The 21,156-nt window shown below is 38.7% G+C and overlaps 1 protein-coding gene across 39 annotated transcripts in view; it reads right to left on the bottom strand.

Moving 5' to 3' along the window:
* The window catches only part of LOC129621202 (uncharacterized), a 488,210-nt gene that overhangs the window by 94,251 nt on the left and 372,803 nt on the right, over positions 1 to 21,156 (bottom strand). The window contains exon 9 of one of the 39 annotated variants that reach the window (XR_008699122.1): positions 1,394 to 3,443. The exons of 37 other annotated variants lie outside the window; for them this stretch is intronic. The gene's annotated coding sequence lies outside the window, so the exon portion shown is untranslated. Of the gene's footprint in view, positions 1 to 1,393; positions 3,444 to 21,156 lie in introns of those variants that run through there. One more of the 39 variants, XR_008699112.1, reaches the window with a different exon arrangement.

Here is a 21,156-nt window from a genome sequence, read left to right on the forward strand (position 1 = left end):
CAGGAGACAGGGATCAAGACCATCCCCATGAAAAAGAAATGCAAAAAAGCAACATGGCTGTCTGGGGAGGCCTTACAAATAGCTGTGACAAGAAGAAAAGCGAAAAGCAAAGGAGAAAAGGAAAGATATAAGCATCTGAATGCAGAGTTCCAAAGAATAGCAAGAAGAGATAAGAAAGCCTTCCTCAATGATCAATGCAAAGAAATAGAGGAAAACAACAGAATGGGAAAGACTAGAGATCTCTTCAAGAAAATTAGAGATACCAAGGGAACATTTCATGCAAAGATGGGCTCGATAAAGGACAGAAATGGTATGGACCTAACAGAAGCAGTTAAGAAGAGGTGGCAAGAATACACAGAAGAACTATACAAAAAAGATCTTCACGACCAAGATAATCACGATGGTGTGATCACTGACCTAGAGCCAGACATCCTGGAATGTGAAGTCAAGTGGGCCTTAGAAAGCATCTCTATGAACAAAGCTAGTGGAGGTGATGGAATTCCAGTTGAGCTATTTCAAATCCTGAAAGATGATGCTGTGAAAGTGCTGCACTTAATATGCCAGCAAATTTGGAAAACTCAGCAGTGGCCACAGGACTGGAAAAGGTCAGTTGTTATTCCAATCCCAAAGAAAGGCAATGCCAAAGAATGCTCAAACTACCGCACAATTGCACTCATCTCACATGCTAATAAAGTAATGTTCAAAATTCTCCAAGCTAGGCTTCAGCAATATGTGAACCGTGAACTTCCAGATGTTCAAGCTGGTTTTAGAAAAGGCAGAGGAACCAGAGATCAAATTGCCAACATCCGCTGGATCATGGAAAAAGCAAGAGAGTTCCAGAAAAACAGCTATTTCTGCTTTCTTGACTATGCCAAAGCCTTTGACTGTGTGGATCACAATAAACTGTGGAAAATTCTGAAAGAGATGGGAATACCAGACCACCTGATCTGCCTCTTGAGAAATTTGTATGCAAGTCAGAAAGCAACAGTTAGAACTGGACATGAAACAATAGACTGGTTCCAAATAGGAAAAGGAGTACGTCAAGGCTGTATATTGTCACCCTGCTTATTTAACTTATACGCAGAGTACATCATGAGAAACGCTGGGTTGAAAGAAGCACAAGCTGGAATCAAGATTGCCAGGAGAAATATCAATAACCTCAGATATGCAGATGACACCACCCTTATGGCAGAAAGTGAAGAGGAACTCAAAAGCCTCTTGATGAAAGTTAAAGTGGAGAGTGGAAAAGTTGGCTTAAAGCTCAACATTCAGAAAACGAACATCATGGCATCTGGTCCTATCACTTCATGGGAAATAGATGGGGAAACAGTGGAAACAGTGTCAGACTTTATTTTTTTTGGCTCCAAGATCACTGCAGATGGTGATTGCAGCCAGGAAATTAAAAGACTCCTTGGAAGAAAAGTTATGACCAACCTAGATAGCATATTCAAAAGCAGAAACATTACTTTGCCAACAAAGGTTTGTCTAGTCAAGGCTATGGTTTTTTCTGTGGTCATGTATGGATGTGAGAGTTGGACTGTGAAGAAGGCTGAGTGCCAAAGAATTGATGCTTTTGAACTGTGGTGTTGGAGAAGACTCTTGAGAGTCCCTTGGACTGCAAGGAGATCCAACCAGTCCATTCTGAAGGAGATCAGCCCTGGGATTTCTTTGGAAGGAATGATGCTGAAGCTGAAACTCCAGTACTTTGGCCACCTCATGTGAAGAGTTGACTCATTGGAAAAGACTCTGATGCTGGGAAGGATTGGAGGCAGGAGGAGAAGGGGACAACAGAGGATGAGATGGCTGGATGGCATCACTGACTTGATGGACGTGAGTCTGAGAGAACTCCGGGAGTTGGTGATGGACAGGGAGGCCTGGCGTGCTGTGATTCATGGGGTCGCAAAGAGTTGGGCACGACTGAGCGACTGAACTGAACTGTATAGAACTTAACCGTTTACATCATTGACTATTCTTTATATTAAATCTTGTTCAAGTCACGAAGGTGGCTTCTGTCTCCTGATTGGATATCACATGGCAGAGTTTGTACTAAGTGGTGTTCCAGTCTCTCTGTGGGGTTATATAACTCAAGGACTCTTCTTCTGTGACAAAGGGATAAGCTGTCTGCATCCTAAACACATGTCTGGGAAATCAGGATCCTATAAGCGACAAGTCATAACATTTGGCAGTATCCTCAAAGGATTCTTTTAGCAACTGAGTGAGTCATGAGGGTCAAGCCCTTGCTTTAAACCTCCACAGTGTGCATTTTATAATTCTATTTTGCATTTCTGAATGTGTTATAATTAAGTAGAAACATGTATTTATACATGCATGCACCAGGTGTACATGAAGCATATCCATTGTATCCATATTTGAAATCCATAATATATTCCTTTTTATAATGCATTTTCTAAAGAGACATATAAATCCTCATTAAATTTCAGCCACAAATATGCAGCTCTTTCCTCTTAAAGCAAAGGTTAGCCCTGCAGAAACTATGGAAGTCCAATAGCAGACCATTCCAGTACAAAGTGAGGGAAAAAACAATTGTATTTTCTTTATGGCAGGGTAATGCTGTCTGATGGAAAATATTAGGATTCAATATGTAACTCATGGAATTCATCAAAATTATTGTCTTGCTGAGTTGTTTATATTTCCCTTATTGTATAAAGTTTTTTTTTTTTTACAAGCTCTAGAACATTAACTCAATTGATTCCCACACCATACTATGAAGTCAGTGAAGCTGATCTTTTCTGATCATTTTATAGGATGGTGTAGATGGGAGTGTTTAAGGGGTTTAGCTGAGGTCACACAGATAATAACTAGAAAGAACAGATATTTTCTGACTCTTTTCCACTCTATTATGCTACTTCTTTATGTTTCTTTTTTTAAGTAAATAAATCAGTGCAGTATTTAAGGAGTTAATTGTACTACATTAAGAGCTTCCCTGGTGGCTCAGTGGTAATCTGCCTGCAATGCAAGAGAGCACCTGCAACGCAAGAGACTTGGTTTTGATCCCTATGTAGGGAAGATTCCCTAAAGAAGGAAATGGCAACCCACTCCAGTATTCTTGCCTGGGAAATCCCATGGACAGAGGGGCCTGGCAGGCTACAGTCCATGGGGTTGCAAGAGTTGGACACGACTTAGCTACTAAACCACCACCACCACATACTATGTTAAATATATACTATATATCAGACACTATGCCAAATTCTTTTACACAGATTAAAATCATTTAAAATATCTGCTAAAAATAATACAATTATTATCCTTATTTTATGGATGAGGCTTAGAGAAAAGCAAAGTTCCTCAAGACCAAACAGTTGTTAAATGCCAGGGGTGAGCTTCACATCTAGGCAGTCTTGATCTTGGATTCTCATGTTTACGTCACACACATGCTTCCTTTACTCGACAGACATTACTGATGAAATGTGGAGTCAGGTATCCTGCTTAAGAATGGAAGAAAAGGTACCACAGAAATTAATAATCTAAGCCTTCAAGATATTCTGTGTTTCTTAAAACATGAATACCACAAAGAAATGAAGTGTACCCGTATCATAGAAATCAATCTAAATGGAAACTGATGTTTTACAAAATCATATAATTCTATTAAGAAGCAAAAAAAATTACATGTAAGAAAAATATTAAGTGAGCACATAAAACTGTTAGTCATATATGTTACAGTTTTATTCTAAAACACTGCTATCTGTCCATTCACTCTAAATGCACTTTAGAGTTCACTCTCAATGTTGCACATTCTATGGATTTGGGCAAATGTATAATGACGTATAAGCCATTATGCAGAGTATTTCCCCTGCCCTAAAAATCCAGAGTGTTTCATCTACCCCGCTACCACCCAGGCAACCACTCATCTTTTTACTGTCTTTATGGCTTTGCCTTTTCTAGAATGTCATAGAGTTGGCAGCATATAGTATATAGCTTATCAGTTCATTTTTAATTAATCAATTCTTTTGGTCTTAGAAAGGAAGATGAGCAGATAGGCATTAGAATTAAGACTACACTGAGAAAACTGTAATAGGTTACAAAGTTTTTCACCAAGAATAAAGTGAAATGACATGGGATTTACAGGGTTAGAAAGAGAAAATGCCTCCATAGGCAAACAGGCAAATGACAAATCATAGCCTGGAAAAACCACTCCAAAAACAACAACCAGTAGACTTTCACTTTTAGCCAGGAGAGGGTAATTGGTACTAAACTTGTTCACTCTCCATAAATAATTATAAAACTGGGGGAAACAAATCTGAAGCAACAGTTTTTAGGCACTGGATCAGAGGCATTAGAAGACAGCGATCCTTGAGAGAAGGAAAACATATGATGTAAGTCCCATGAACTCCTTGGCCTTCTGATTTGAGGCACGCACTGAACCACACTGTAGAGAAGTGGCACTCAAAAGATGGTGATCTCACTGAACTGAAGAGGCAGAGGTTGAAATTTTGAGGCTGTTGAAGCAGCTAAAATTTGCAGAGTACTGAAAAAGATGGAGCAGTGCTAATGAGGGGATTGTCAGAAGTCTCTGTGTGGGCCAACCATCGCTTTTTGGTTGAGACTTAGGATGTACGTGTGCAACATGAGACTCTGACAGGCCTACTGGGGACGGCCTGCCAAGCAGCTGCAAGCAGAATAGAGATACTAGAGGTCACACAGTACTGAGAGATTGTGCTTAGGCACAGCTAGAGCGGAGAGACCTCACTGAGCCCATAACTCACCACTTGAGGCCCCAGCTAGGCTGTGCCTTGGGAGTAAGGAGCCTCAGGGGCTATACCCAAGGGCCAAAGGTAAAACTCAAAATAGATCCTTCCTAACAAGGAGGGAAACCAAGACTGATACGAATAATTCAAACAGCCAGAAATTTAGCTTCCCATCAAAACAAAACATAAACCTGTGTTAAGGAAGGCAACATAATATAGACTTCCTACAAAATATCATCTACAATGTTCAGTATAGAAGTCAAATGGCTAGTTATGCATAGAAAGCAAAAACACATGGCTCATAATCATGAAAAAATAAACACAGTGAAGAGAAACAGATTCTGGAAGGGTCAAAGACCTAAAATTAGTTATCATAAATGTATCCAAGAACTTAAAGGAAAAGATGAACAACTGATAGAAAAGATAGTGAATATCAAAAGAGAAATACAAAATGCAAAAAAAAAAAAAAGGAAATTATAATACTTAAAAGCAAAATTTCTGCAATGAAATGAAAATATAACTAGATGGGCTCAATATCTGACTAAACTCTGAAGGGCAAAAAATACATTTGCAGACAAATCAAGGACTTGTCCACTCTTTAATAACAGAGAAAGGTTAAAATTTGAAAAAAGCAAAAAGAGGCTCCTTGGTCTACAGAAGAACATTAATTATCTCTAACACAGCTGAAATTGGAGTCTTAAATGAAGAAAGAGAACGAGATGAGACAGATATAAGAGAGGGAGGGAGGGAGAAAGGCAGAGGAAGAGAAATGAGGAAATGAAAGGAAAGAGAGGAGAAGGGAGGCATGAGTGAGGAAAGAAGAAGAGAGGGGAGGAGAGAGAAAAGTTCCCAATTCTGTCAAAAGAAAAAAAAAAGCTTACATGACCAAAAGTCTTGGTGAAATCTATGAAATGGAAAGAAATTAAAACTTATTATATTACAACCAAACTGATGAAATCTTAAAGACAAATTTTTAAAGCAGAGAAGAAAAAGGACACATTTTAAAAAATCACTCAGATTAAAATTAATTTATATCAGAAACAATGGAGGACAGAAAACAATGACATAACATCATTAAAATGACAAAAGAAAAAGCTTTCAACCCTAAATTCTAATAGAGCTAAAACATTCTCATAAACAAAGGTGAAATAAAAAGTTTTCCAGATAACTGAAAACTGCAAGAATTCTTCACCAGTAGATGTGCACTACAAAACAACACAAAAACAAAAATCTAAGTAATTATTTTGGGTTAAAAATAAATTATTCTATTTGGAGATTTAAATTTACAGGAAGGTAAAAATATCAAAAATTATGTAAAATATTTTTATTCTATTAATTTCTTTAGAAGAAAATTGATGACTTAAAGCAAAAAAAAAAAAAAATCAACTATATTTGGAGTTTATAGCATACTTAGACGGAGAAGGCAATGGCACCCCACGCCAGTACTCTTGCCTGGAAAATCCCACGGAAGGAGGAGCCTGGTGGGCTGCAGTCCATGGGGTCGCAAAGAGTCGGACACGACTGACAGACTTTACTTTCACTTTTCACTTTCATGCATTGGAGAAGGAATGGCAATCCACTCCAGTGTTCTTGCCTGGAGAATCCCAGGGACGGCGGAGCCTGCTGGGCTTCCGTCTATGGGGTCGCACAGAGTCGGACACGACTTAAGTGACTTAGCAGCAGCAGCAGCATACTTAGAACAAATATATGATAACAATATTGCAAAGGATAGAAGATGGAATTACATTGTTAAAAATTTCCTGTAGTATTTCAAGTGTTACAACATATTCTCTAAGTAGAAAGTAGTAAGTTAAGGATCAGTCAGTTCAGTTCAGTCGCTCAGTTGTGTCCGACTCTTTGCGACCCCATGAATTGCAGTAGGCCAGGCCTCCCTGTCCATCACCAACTCCCGGAGTTCACTCAGACTCATGTCCATCGAGTCAGTGATGCCATCCAGCCATCTCATCCTCTGTCATCCTCTTTTCCTCCTGCCCCCAATCCCTCCCAGCATCAGAGTTTTATCCAATGATAGAGTAACCAGTAACAAATAAACACAAGAAGTTATAACTAAAAAAATTCAATAGAGGAGTTAGAATGGAATACTATAATATTAATAAGACATATTTGATTAAACCAAGGGAGACAGGGAAGGGAGAACTGAAGAACAACAACAACAAAAACAACAAACTTCTGGGGCAAATAGAAAAGAAATATCAAAATGATAAGAGGATAGACTTAAACACAACCATCCCTATAACAATAAGGCAGAGATTATTAGATTGGATTTAAAAATCAGGCCTCAAAATAGGCTGTTTACAAGAACTTAACTTTGCTTATATAGCAAAGATAGGTTGAAAATTACAAGATGAAAAAGTTTATCCCATACAAACAAAAAGCATAAGAATGATGGTGCAAATATAGTAATATCTAGATAAGCAGTATGGTCATGGACAAAGCAGAGAACTTCCAGATAAGCAGGATTGCCATGAATTAAGAAGAAATTTAATAATGATAATGGAATCAGTTAATTGAGAAAACCTAATAATCTTAACTGAGCTATGAGGAACTTCCCTGGTGGCGAGAGGTAAAAGCATCTGCTTCCAATGTGGGAGACCCAGGTTCTATCGCTGGGTTGGGAAGATCCCCTGGAGAAGGAAATGGCAACCCACTCCAGTGTTCTTGCCTGAAAAATCCCATGGATGAAAGAGCCTGGCAGGCTACAGTCCATGGTGTCACAAAGAGTCAGACACAACTGAGCAACTTCACATCACTTAATAATCTTAAATGTTCATGCATCTAATAACAGAAGCAAAAACAAACACAACTAAAAAGATAATTAGGTAAATTCACAATTACGTTTGGACATTTTATACCCACATGGCAATTGATAGGTTTGACAAAAATTGACAAAGTTGACAAAAGTTGACAAAAATTAAGAATACAGTTAAAAAATATTGCCAATCTCCTTGATCTATTGACATTTATAAGATAGTGCACCCAGTGGGACAGAATACTACTCATTTCAAGTGCAAATGTAACATTTACCAAAATAAAAATTATGTTGTTTCATAAAAATTTTATGTTCAATAAATTTCAAATAATTGAAATCTTGCTGTATATGTTCACTAATCACAGTTCAAATAAATTAAAAACTGGTATCAACAAGATTCCTATTGAATGTCCAAATATCTGAATATTAAATAACACACAAGCATTTCACATTTCCATAGACCAAATAAGAAACCACAAAACAAATTAGAAAATATTTGAAACTGAATATTAGTGGAAATGCAATATATAAAAATTTATGTGATGCAGTCACAGCTTAGAGGGAAGATTATGGCTTGCAAATGCTTATATTAGAAAATAAGAAAGGTTTTTCATTAATGATCTATGTTCCTACATTAAGAAGCTAGGTAAAGACCACATAATCAGTATAAAAAAGGAAATAGTTAAGATGAGAAAAGACATTTGTAAAGTAGAAATAACAGAGAAAATTGATAAGACCAAAAGTTGGTTCTTCAAAGATATTAACTGATAAACATCTAGCAAAATTGATCAAGGAAAAAGGAAAAAAAAAAAGCACATGTACATTATCAGAAATGAAAAAGAATATTCCACTACAGATTCTCCATACACCAAAAGGAAATAAAAGAATACTGTGAACACCTTTGTGGAAATAAACTGGATAACAGATGAAATGGATAAGTCCCTTGAAAACTATAACTTTCTCAAGCAGACTAAAGAGAAAATCTGAACAGCTTCACTGAAGAATTGCATTCTCATTCTATTTTCAGCACACCATATGCATCTTGATAGAATCCTAACTGATACAGCTGAAAGGGATTAAGACTTAACCCAAAGTTATGAATAATTTCTAATAAATATTGGGGCTGCCTCCATGAAAAAATATCTAGTAATAAATAATGATAGCAATTTTTAAAGGCAACAGATCAGGATTAACAGCAAAAAGAACATGGCAAGGATTAGCTTAGAATACAGTGTATCGCAGAGAACTACTAACGGTGGCCTTGCTTTTCATCATTTATCCTGTTTCAGAGGGTATTTTGGGTGAAAAGATGCCCTGTGTCTCTAGTAATTGGTATCCATTACACCCATAAGTTGTTAATCAGCTTCCTGTTGAAAAATCACCTTTCAAAAATCCACTCTTTATCAGGTCACATAGAATTCTATTGGGTAAAGTTTTTTTTCTCACAGGTCTGTAGAACAATCTGGGGGTATTATCAGTATGTATAGAAAACTTCATATTAATTCATAAAGTTAGAAAAACAACAGTAAAACCCCAAGGAAAACAGAAGAGATAATAAAGATTAAGGCAGAAATCTATTAATAGAGTAAGAAAAACGGAACAAATAGAATTGAAAAAGTAAATCCAAGACAGTTCTTTGAAACACACAAATGAATAATTAACACTAGCTTGCTTCATCAAGAAATAAAAGAGAATAAAAATACATGAAATTAAAATTATAAAGAACATAATCATAATCAAGGATACAGATGACACATAAGGGATTACTTTGTTTAAATCTATTCACATAAATTGAAGATACAGTAAAATAAACAATAATTTAACTAAGTAATTTGCCAAAAAGAGGAACCCAGAGAGGGTAGAAACATGAATATACCATTACTCCACAGATAAATTTCAGAAAAACAGTGGAGAAGTTGGTAGGGAAAAAAAAAACCTATCCAAATTGGGACAGGATATATGGCTCTTTGACTAATGCCTTCAACAAGATTATGTATTTATTACCTTTAACAAAAAAATGCAATTAGGAACTATTATTTAATCAGAACAAAAGAAAGGCAATTAGAAACTCTAGAAGAAAAGAGAACAAGCTGTACTTAAAGGTCATGCTGATAATGTGAGGAAAAAAGGAATCTTTCTGAAGTTGGAGATTGCAAATTCTTTTGTCTGGCACAGGTTAAAAAACACAATATTATAGTCCCAAATCTATAATATTAATCTATATATTTAATATATATACACATTTAAAATGAAAATAAATTTATATATTATATATAATTTTATATATAATATGGAAAATAAATATATATTTATAAAATTTATATAAATATATTTAATTTCTATATATATTTATAATAATCTATATATTTAATTGGTTTAGCTTTGAATATTTGTTTTATAATTTCAAAAAATTACTAATTATATATATTGGCTTTCAAATTTTAGGGCCAATCTAAAAGAAAGCAGAACTCAGGTATAAAACAGGACTTTGAAAGAATAAAATTAAATGTCACTAGATTATGAAAGCATATGGATGTTAATGTCTTCTTTCCACATAGTGGAATTTAAAGGATAGAATCTAAAATTAAGAAATTAAACTTAATAAGTTAATAAAAGCTAATAAAATGTTGAATTACTTGATGATTAATAAAATAATGACTTTTTTTTTTAAGCGAGCAAGTGAAAAGAAGATGTGAGAAGGAAAAGGGCACAAAAATAACTCAAATTCTTAGTCTTTCATAGCTGGAGTTAGTGGGTATTATTAAAAGTGGATAAATCATGGAATGGGTAAATGATTATTTCTTACAATTATATTTCAAAATAGTTGAAACTTTCAAGGAAAAGTACTAGGAGTTGGAGTACAGGATGGTACAAATGACATGTAGATTTATTATATGTTCTTCTACAAATTTTCACTTTATATGTACATGTATTAACTTTATAATATATTAAAATATTTGAAAAGTGAAAGTCACTCAGTCATGTCCGACACTTTGCAACCCCATGGACTTACAGTCCATGGAATTCTCCAGGCCAGAATACTGGAGAAGATCTCCCTTCTCCAGGGGATCTTCCCAACCCAAGGACTGAATTCAGAAAAAACTATTACTAAATGTGGGCTTCCCTGGTGACTCAGACAGTAAAGAATCTGCCCACAATGCGGGAGACCTGGGTTCAATTCCTGGGTTGGGAAGATCCCCTGGAAGAGGACATGGCAACCCACTCCAGAATTCTTGCCTGAAGAATCCCATGGACAGAGGAGGAGCCTGGCAGGCTACAGTCCATGGGGTAACAAAGAATGGGACACGACTGAGCGACTAAGCACAGCACAGCAACACATTACTAAATATTACAGGAAAGCTTGAAATTAAGGAGAAAGACAACTATCCAATAGAAATGTAGATTTAAAGACATGACAAGCAAATAGCATTGCAGACCACAAATGGCTAATAATACATGGAAATATACTTAACCCCACTCATAGTTAAAGAAATGCAAATATTATTTGTATATCTAGGTGACAAAGATTTTAAAAATACATCAGATCAGATCAGTCGCTGAGTCGTGTCCAACTCTTTGCGACCCCATGAATCACAGCACGCCAGGCCTCCCTGTCCATCACCAACTCCCGGAGTTCACTCAGACTCACGTCCATCGAGTCAGTGATGCCATCCAGCCATCTGATCCTCTGCCGTCCCCTTCTTCTCCTGCCCCCAATCCCTCCCAACATCAGAGTCTTTTCCAATGAGTCAACTCTTCGCACGAGGTGGCCAAAGTACTGGAGTTTCAGCTTCCGCATCATTCCTTCCAAAGAAATCCCAGGGCTGATCTCCTTCAGAATGGACTGGTTGGATCTCCTTGCAGTCCAAGGGACTCTCAAGAGTCTTCTCCAACACCACAGTTCAAAAGCATCAATTCTTCAGTGCTCAGCCTTCTTCACAGTCCAACTCTCACATCTATACATGACCACAGGAAAAACCATAGCCTTGACTAGACGAACCTTTGTTGGCAAAGTAATGTTTCTGCTTTTGAATATGCTATCTAGGTTGGTCATAACTTTCCTTCCAAGGAGTAAGTGTCTTTTAATTTCATGGCTGCAGTCACCATCTGCAGTGATTTTGGAGCCCAGAAAAATAAAGTCTGACACTGTTTCCACTGTTTCCCCATCTATTTCCCATGAAGTGATGGGACTGGATGCCATGATGTTCGTTTTCTGAATGTTGAGCTTTAAGCCAACTTTTTCACTCTCCGCTTTCACTTTCATCAAGAGGCTTTTGAGTTCGTCTTCACTTTCTGCCATAAGGGTTGTGTCATCTGCATAGCTGAGGTTATTGATATTTCTCCTGGCAATCTTGATTCCAGCTTGTGTTTCTTCCAGTCCAGCGTTTCTTATGATGTACTCTGCATATAAGTTAAATAAGCAGGGTGACAATATACAGCCTTGACGTACTCCTTTTCCTATTTGGAACCAGTATTGGTTGACAAATACAAAATCATATTGGCAAGCCTAGAGAAAAGTAAGAATCCTCATTATCAACACAAATTTTTGGAGGGCTGCTAAACTAAGTCGCATCAGTCGTGTCCGACTCTGTATGACCCCATAGATGGCAGCCCACCAGGCTCCCCCGTCCCTGGGATTCTCCAGGCAAGAACACTGGAGTGGGTTGCCATTTCCTTCTCCAATGCATGAAAGTGAAAAGTGAAAGTGAAGTCACTCAGTCATGTCCTACTCTTAGCGACCCCATGGACTGCAGCCTACCAGGCTCCTCTGTCCATGGGATTTTACAGGCAAGAGTACTGGAGTGGGGTTTCATTGCCTTCTCAGTTTGGAGGGCAGTATCTGTTAAACTTTAAAACATGCATATTACTCAGAAATTTCACCATTTTAGGAATGTTATAAAGATAAATATGTAAGGAAGTTTTCTGTGGTATTATTTCTAAATTGAAAGGAACAAAAGAAGTAAAAGAACAGCAACAGGTGCAAAGCAAACCTAAGTGGTCTTTAACAGGGGACAGGTTCAATAAAGTTCAGCACATTCATACAACAGCATATTGTACCAACCCTAAAGATAATAAAGGGAATCACAACATGCTAGCACATTCACAAAATATTGGTAATGCAAATTTTTCTAGTAAAATTTATCTGCACGCATGCTAAGCCACTTCAGTCGTGTCCAACTCTTTGCAGCCCTATAGGCTAGTCTGCCTGTCTCCTCTGTCCATGGGATTCTCCAGGCAAGAATACTGGAGTGAGTTGCCATTTCCTCCTCCAGGGGATCTTTCCAACCCAGGGATCAGACAGGCATCTCTTATGTCTCCTGCAATGGCAGGCAGGTTCTTTACCACTAGTGCCACCAGGGGAGCCCAAAGTTTGTATAATGTGGTTCTATTTGTGTAAAAAATTCTGGAATATTGTAAGTATAGAGAGAAAATAAGTTATAACAAAGGAATACTCCGCAGCTTATCAATAAGGCCTGTAGGGTAAAGGGGGAGGAGGGACTTTCCACTTCATAAAATTCTCAATTTTTATTTTTTTCAATGGCCATTTATTACATTAATTTTTTAAGAAGCTTTAAAAGAATCTTGTGTTCCACAGTGAAGAACTGTGAAATAGAAAATTAAGCCTACTGATCTGATCTATATTTCTTGGCAGCCCTAACTCTCTCCAGCATCAAACACAATGACTGACAGAGAGCAGGTATTTGTGCAATATTCTCTAATTAGATGATAAACTGAAACATGAGGGATTAAAACCTGACATAGACAGCCCTATATTTATTTTCCTGCCACATTAAAGCCATTTTACTATTATTAAATTTAAGAAAAGCCAATTCTCATATAGGATAACACCGAACACATCTAATTTATCCACATTTATATTTTAAAGAAAGTGTTCAGTTCAGTTCAATTCAGTCACTCAGTTGTGTCTGACTCTTTGCGACCCCATGAATTGCAGCATGCCAGGCCTCCCTGTTCATCACCAACTCCCAGAGTTCACTCAGACTCACATCCATTGAGTCAGTGATGCCATCCAGCCATCTCATCCTCTGCCGTCCCCTCCTCCTCCTGCCCCCAATCCCTCCCAGCATCAGAGTCTTTTCCAATGAGTCAACTCTTCGCATGAGGTGGCCAAAGTACTGGAGTTTCAGCTTTAGCATCATTCCTTCCAGTGAACACCCAGGACTGATCTCCTTTAGAATGGACTGGTTGGATCTCCTTGCAGTCCAAGGGACTCTCAAGAGTCTTCTCCAACACCACAGTTCAAAAGCATCAATTCTTCGGCACTCAGCCTTCTTCACAGTGCAACTCTCACATCCATACATGACCACAGGAAAAACCATAGCCTTGACTAGATGAACCTTTGTTGGCAAAGTAATGTCTCTGCTTTTGAATATGCTGTCTAGGTTGGTCATAATTTTCCTTCCAAGGAGTAAGTGTCTTTTAATTTCATGGTTGCAATCACCATCTGCAGTGATTTTGGAGCCCCCCAAAAATAAAGTCTGACACTGTTTCCACTGTTTCCCCTTCTATTTGCCATGAAGTGCTGGGACCAGATGCCATGATCTTTGTTTTCTGAATGTTGAGTTTTAAGCCAACTTTTTCACTCTCCTCTTTCACTTTCATCAAGAGGCTCTTTAGTTCCTCTTCACTTTTCTGCCATAAGGGTGGTGTCATCTGCATATCTGAGGTTATTGATATTTCTCCAGGCAATCTTGGTTCCAGCTTTTGCTTCTTCCAGCCCAGCGTTTCTCATGTAGGTCTCTAATAAAACTTTTGTGTGTATATGTGTTTTAATGTGTTTCCCCTTCTTTGGTTCTCCTGCCCACAAACCATGTTAGGTGTATACTCAGAACCCCAGAGAAGTAGGGTCCTGATTAAACAAAAGTCATTAGGAAATGTTTAAAGGGAAGCAGTGAGAACACAGAATAACATTTGAGACAAAGTGCTCATTTCTACTTTAGAAGTACACAGAGACAAAAAATCTGTGCCTAGGAACACATTCTGCCCCGTTATTGTTTTTTGCAGGAGACAGTTGTAACTCAATAGAAGGAAATAAACACAATATAAAGTTGTCCTAGTTTCAGTGTCTTCCAAAATCAGGAAACAACAAGTCTGATTGTGACATGGATCTCCAGAGGAAGCCAGCTTCTTTCTTTCTGCTTTGGCGTGACACATGACTATGATGATGAACTCTATGCTCCCCAGCCTCTCCAGGGACTAGACTTCATCCTTCCTCACCTATAAACAGAATCAGGATGTGTCCTGACATTCGGCCAAAAACATCTGACCTTGAATAAGACATGCTCCACAAAGCACACATATGGTACCTTGGTGAGCAAGCCGCAAGGGAAGGGGATGGGAGAGGAGTCAGCAGGGCACTCTGACATCCACTGGCTTATAACAAATCCCAACAGATGCCGATGTTCACAGGCAACTCAGGGAGGAGACAGTAAGAAGACACCATGAAAGACATTAATCTTCTCCATTACAAACAGATTCAGGAAAACAGTACCAAGTGCCAAGTGAGAGAAAGGGGAAGAAAATACAAAAGGAATGAAATCTTGAGTGCAAGAGAAGACCTCTTAGACTGTTCTTGTTATGCAACAGAGTGATGCAGGGAGGAACTGTGGTAAAGGAAACATCTGAAGATGGCTGATAACACAGCTACAAACGTGCATTTGAAGAGGTGTGCTGAAGACCTTTCTGTGCCTCTTTTTATCTATAAGTGAGCATCAATATATTTCATTTTAAATGGAAACCACATTGATTATAAATTTTCCCCAGCCACTAGCCAGGCCACTTGGTAAAAGGAAAAGTGAGTAATTATATTAACAGACATTGTGGCTCTATCTTCTCTTTAAAAAAAAAAAATCCTACTTTTAAAAGGAGGAAAATTATTGTCATCCTGAGAAATGGTTCCAGAAGAAAAGGGAGAGAAGCAATGAGAGCACATGTCCATAACTTTTTCCAGAGGCAATGTGATGTCCCATTTATGTCAGAAAAGAAAATATCTGTACTCTAATAAAAGCCAAAAATTCAATCAGAAAAGGGTAATCTTTGACACTGGTAACTGATCTGAAGGACTTTTCCTAAAGTGATTGAAATGAACATGTGGTGTGGTATTATTGAGCATCATGGAAACTGTTCTCTGGGGCTTCCCTGGTGGTTCAGATATAAAGAATCTCCCTGCAATTCAGGAGACTCAGGTTCAATCCCTGGGTCAGGAAGATCTCCTGGAGAAGGGAATGGCAACCCATTCCAGTATTCTTGCCTGGAGAATTCCATGGACAGAGGAGCATCACGGGCTACAGTCCATGGGGTTGCAAAGAATCAGACATGATTGACTAACACACACACAGACACACACACACAAACTCTTCTCTAAATGGATGAAAATCAGTCAACAGAATTTTTTAGGCTTCAATTCATCTTTTAATTTATGTGCTACTCAGATAATAACTATTACAAATCACTACACATTTCTGTAAGCTAAAAATATGATTGCTGGAAAAGGTATCTATCCAACTTATGTCACAGACAAGGAACTGGTAGTCAGATGATACTGGGCAAGAGAAAAACCAGTATAAATGTCTTTCAGTCCAGATCAGTGTATTTCCCTTTACACTCACTTAAGTAAATTATTAAGGCCAAAAAATGGAGTCCTTTTATAAGCTATCATGTCCAAGGATCAATTTTCAACCTAGGCTTATCTGTCCCAGACCAAATGGTATATGTGGCTGGAAGATATTCTAAGAAATTTATTCCTGGTTTTCTCTCTCTGAATTTCCCCTAGTCAAATCAAGAAAGACTCTGTGTTCCACTGCCTCAGGGAAATTTAAGAATGAGTAGAAACAAAAGTAGCATGAAAAACTTCCTGAATTATATCTTTAAAAACTTAAGCTCATTTTGAGCAGGGGATAGCTTGATGAAAAAAACAAAACAAAACATGAAGGCTTGGATAAAACAGATGAGACAAAGGTGTTTTGCCCATAAATAAAAAGAGAGAAATTCCCCTGCTGGGGGCAGGCCTTTAGGACTCAGGCCTGCTTCATGGCAATATTCCAGAAAGGACTTCCAGTTGTCTTCTGGGTATGAGTCAATGGCTACTGAGATTTCCTGTCCTGAGGAACATTTCAGAGCTAAGTGTGATAAGGAGCAACCAAGAGCCTGGGATCCAGAGGGTCATGTTGACAGAGAGGAGGATATTCCAAGTGGCAACAAGATGAGCAAGATGACTTCTCCCCAAGTCCCCTGATTGGTGGATGCCTGATGCTTTGTACTGATGGTTCTGGAACCTCGACATGACCCAATGGGAGAAGTGGCAACAATTCTCTCCTTGACTAAACTTTAGTCAGTTTCCTTTGAGTCTTCTTTAACTCAGCCTCAACTTGGACTGTAAAAACTGTAGATGCACAGCACAAATGAATTCATCCACACACCTCCCAAATACATACCCAGATAGGCACACCAAGAAACTTGAAAAATCACTAGGCTACTTTTTAACACCTCAAGTTTTAGAAACTGGTACAAATAATAGGTGGGCTTTGAATTTTTTCTATAGCCATTTTTCTGCTTATCCAAAGACTTGTTTTGTAAGGCAAGTACAATTGAAAACATGGGGGTATAACCTGAATGATATCAAGCCATCCAACCACATTATCCTCAATTTGCTCCTTTAACTGAGATGGAAATCAAAGCATTTCTATATTCTAGATTTAGAGCTGTGTTCTTTGGAATGATTAAATCCTACAGTGGTACCAGGATGTTTTGTTTTTGTTTTTGTTTTTTTCCTTCTGGGTACACAGTTTCATTTTAGCTTAAGGAAGATGGCCTAAAGTAAGCTCCTATCCGGTTCTGAATGTCAGCTTAATATCTGGCCAACTTTTGATCAAGGGCTACTTTTGCCCTTTTGAAAAAGGGCTACTTTTTAAATTTCTTTTGAATATCTTGTCAACAAGATAAGCCAGGACAACAAGTAAATATCCCTGGCAGTACTGAACAATTCCATGAATACAAAAGGGGTTCCCATAAAAGGGTACAAAAGATACGACTCCCTCAAGATACAGTGCTAGGTCACTTCAGTCATGTCTGACTCTTTGCGACCCTATGGACTGTAGCTCACCAAGCTCCTCTGTCCATGGATTCTTCAGGAAATTTCCTAATCCAGGGCATCTTCCCAACTCAGAGATCAAAACCAAGTCTCTACTATTGCCTGCATTGGCAGGTGGTTCTTTACCTCTAGAAGCACCTGGGAACGGAGAAGGCAATGGCACCCCACTCCAGTACTCTTGCCTGGAAAATCCCATGGATGGAGGAGCCTGGTGGGCTGCAGTCCATGGGGTCACTAAGAGTCGGGAAAGACTGAGCGACTTTACTTTCACTTTTTACTTTCATGCATTGGAGAAGGAAATGGCAACCCACTCCAGTATTCTTGCCTGGAGAATCCCAGGGACAGAGGAGCCTAGTCGGCTGCCATCTATGGGGTCATACAGAGTTGGACACAACTGAAGTGACTTAGCAGTAGCAGCAGCAGCACCTGGGAAGACTCAGATCCAGACCCACCCCCAAAGATAAAAGAAAGAAAGACATAGAAATTTACCCTGAGAGTGGGCAATAGTCAGCAGGACCATAGCCACAAATAGACAGCAACCCATATTTCTGTCTAGCCATCTTTTGGGGTCCCCAATCTGATTGTTGGGGAGACTTGACACCTGGATATCACCAGATGGTCAATACTGAAATCAGATTGATTATATTCTTTGCAGCCAAAGATGGAGAAGCTCTATACAGTCAGCAAATAATGGGAGCTGACTGTGGCTCAGATCATGAAATCCTCATTGCCAAATTCAGACTTAAATTGAAGAAAGTAGGGAAAAACATTAGACCGTTCAGGTATGACCTTAATCAAATCCCTTACGATTATACAGTGGAAGTGACAAATAGATTCAAGGGATTAGATCTGATAGATCCCTGAAGAACTATGGACGGAGGTTTGTGAAATTATACAGGAGGCAGTGATCAAGACCATCCACAAGAAAAATACATGAAAAAAGGCAAAATGGTTGTCTGAGGAGACCTTGCAAATAGCCGAGAAAAGAAGAGAAGTGAAAGGCAAAGGAGAAAAGGAAAGATATACCCATTTGAATGCAGAGTTACAAAGAATAGCAAGGAGAGATAAGAAATCCTTCCTCAGTGATCAATGCAAAGAAATACAGGAAAACAACAGAATGGGAAAGACTAGAGATCTCTTCAAGACAATTTGAGATACCAAGGGAACATTTCATGCAAAGATGGGCTCAGTAAAGGACAGTAATGGTATGGACCTAACAAAAGATATTAAGAAGAGGTGGCAAGAATACACAGAAGAACTATACAAAAAAGATCTTCAAGACCCAGATAATCATGATAGTATGATCACTCACCTAGAGCCAGACATCCTGGAATGCGAAGTCAAGCGGGCCTTAGGAAGCATCACTTCAAACAAAGCTAGTGGAGGTGATGAAATTCCAGCTGAGTTATTTCAAATCCTAAAAGATGATGCTGTGAAAGTGTTGCACTCAATAGGCCAACAAATTTGGAAAACTTAGCAATGGTCATAGGACTGGAAAAGGTCAGTTTTCATTCCAATCCCAAAGAAAGGCAATAACAAAGAATACTCAAACTACTGCACAATTGCACTCATCTCACATGCTGGCAAAGTAATGCTCAAAATTCTACAAGCCAGGCTTCAACAGTACTCATGTACTGTGAAATTCCAGATGTTCAAGCTGGACTTAGAAAAGGCAGAGGAAACAGAGAGATCAAATTGCCAATATCCTGTGGATCATCAAAAAAGCAAGAGAGTTCCAGAAAAACATCTACTTCTGCTTTATTGACTATACCAAAGCCTTTGAGTGTGTGGATCACAACAAGCTGTGGAAAATTCTTAAAGAGATAGGAATACCAGATAACCTGACCTGCTTCCTGAGAAATCTGTATGCAGGTCAGGAAGCAACAGTTAGAACTAGACATGGAACAACAGACTGGTTCCAAATCGGGAAGGGAGTACATCAAGGCTGTATATAGTCATCCTGTTTATTTAACTTATATGCAGAGCGGGATCATGGAAAAAGCAAGAGAGTTCCAGAAAAGCATCTATTTCTGCTTTATTGACTATGCCAAAGCCTTTGACTGTGGTTCACAATAAACTGTGGAAAATTCTGAAAGAGATGGGAATACCAGACCACCTGACCTGCCTCTTGAGAAATCTGTATGCAGGTCAGGAAGCAACAGTTAGAACTGGACATGGAACAACAGACTGGTTCCAAATAGGAAAAGGAGTACATCAAGGCTGTATATTGTCACCCTGCTTATTTAACTTATATGCAGAATACATCATGAGAAACACTGGACTAGAAGAAGCACAAGCTGGAATCAAGATTGCCGGGAGAAATATCAATAACCTCAGATATGCAGATGACACCGGTCTTATAGCAGAAAGTGAAGAGGAACTAAAAAGCCTCTTGATGAAAGTGAAAGTGGAGAGTGAAAAAGTTGGCTTAGAGCTCAACACTGAGAAAACGAAGATCATGGCATCTGGTCCCATCACTTCATGGGAAATAGATGGGGAAACAGTGTCAAACTTTATTTTTTGGGGCTCCAAAATCACTGCAGATGGTGATTGCAGCCATGAAATTAAAGGATGCTTACTCCTTGGAAGGAAAGTTATGATGAACCTAGACAGCATATTCAAAAGCAGAGACATTACTTTGCCAACAAAGGTTCGTCTAGTCAAGGCTATAGTTTTTTCTGTGGTCATGTATGGATGTGAGAGTTGGACTGTGAAGAAGGCTGAGTGCCGAAGAATTGATGCTTTTGAACTGTGGTGTTGGAGAAGACTCTTGAGAGTCCCTTGGACTGCAAGGAGATCCAACCAGTCCATTCTGAAGGAGATCAGCCCTGGGTGTTCTTTGGAAGGAATGATGCTAAAGCTGAAACTCCAGTACTTTGGCCACCTCATGTGAAGAGTTGACTCATTGGAAAAGACCTCTGATGCTGGGAGGGATTGGGCGCAGGAGGAGAAGGGGACAACAGAGGATGAGATGGCTGGATGGGATCACTGACTCGATGGACGTGAGTTTGAGTGAACTCTGGGAGATGGTGATGGACAGGGAGGCCTAGCATGCTGAGATTCATGGAGTCGCAAAGAGTCGGACACGACTGAGCGAGTGAACTGAACTGAGAGTACATCATGAGAAATGCTGGACTGGATGAAGCACAAGCTGGAATCAAGGTTTCCTGGAGAAATATCAATAATCTAAGATATGCAGAAGACACCACCCTTATGGCAGAAAGTGAAGAAGAACTAAAGAGCCTCTTAATGAAAGTGAAAGAGGAGGGTGAAAAAGTTAGCTTAAAACTCAACATTCAGAAAACTAAAATCATGGCATCTGGTCCCACCATTTCATGGTAAATAGATGGGGAAACAGTGGATACAGTGACAGACTTTATTTTGGGGGTCTCCAAAATCACTGCAGATGGTGATTGCAGTCATGAAATTAAAAGACACTTACTCCTTGGAAGGAAAGTTATGACCAACCTAGACTGCATATTAAAAAGGAGGGACATTACTTTGCCAACAAATGTCTGTCTAGTCAAAGCTATGCTTTTTCCAGTAGTCACATACGGATGTGAGAGTTG

This window comes from Bubalus kerabau, chromosome 10 (genome assembly GCF_029407905.1).
Source record: "Bubalus kerabau isolate K-KA32 ecotype Philippines breed swamp buffalo chromosome 10, PCC_UOA_SB_1v2, whole genome shotgun sequence".
NCBI lineage: Eukaryota > Metazoa > Chordata > Mammalia > Artiodactyla > Bovidae > Bubalus > Bubalus kerabau.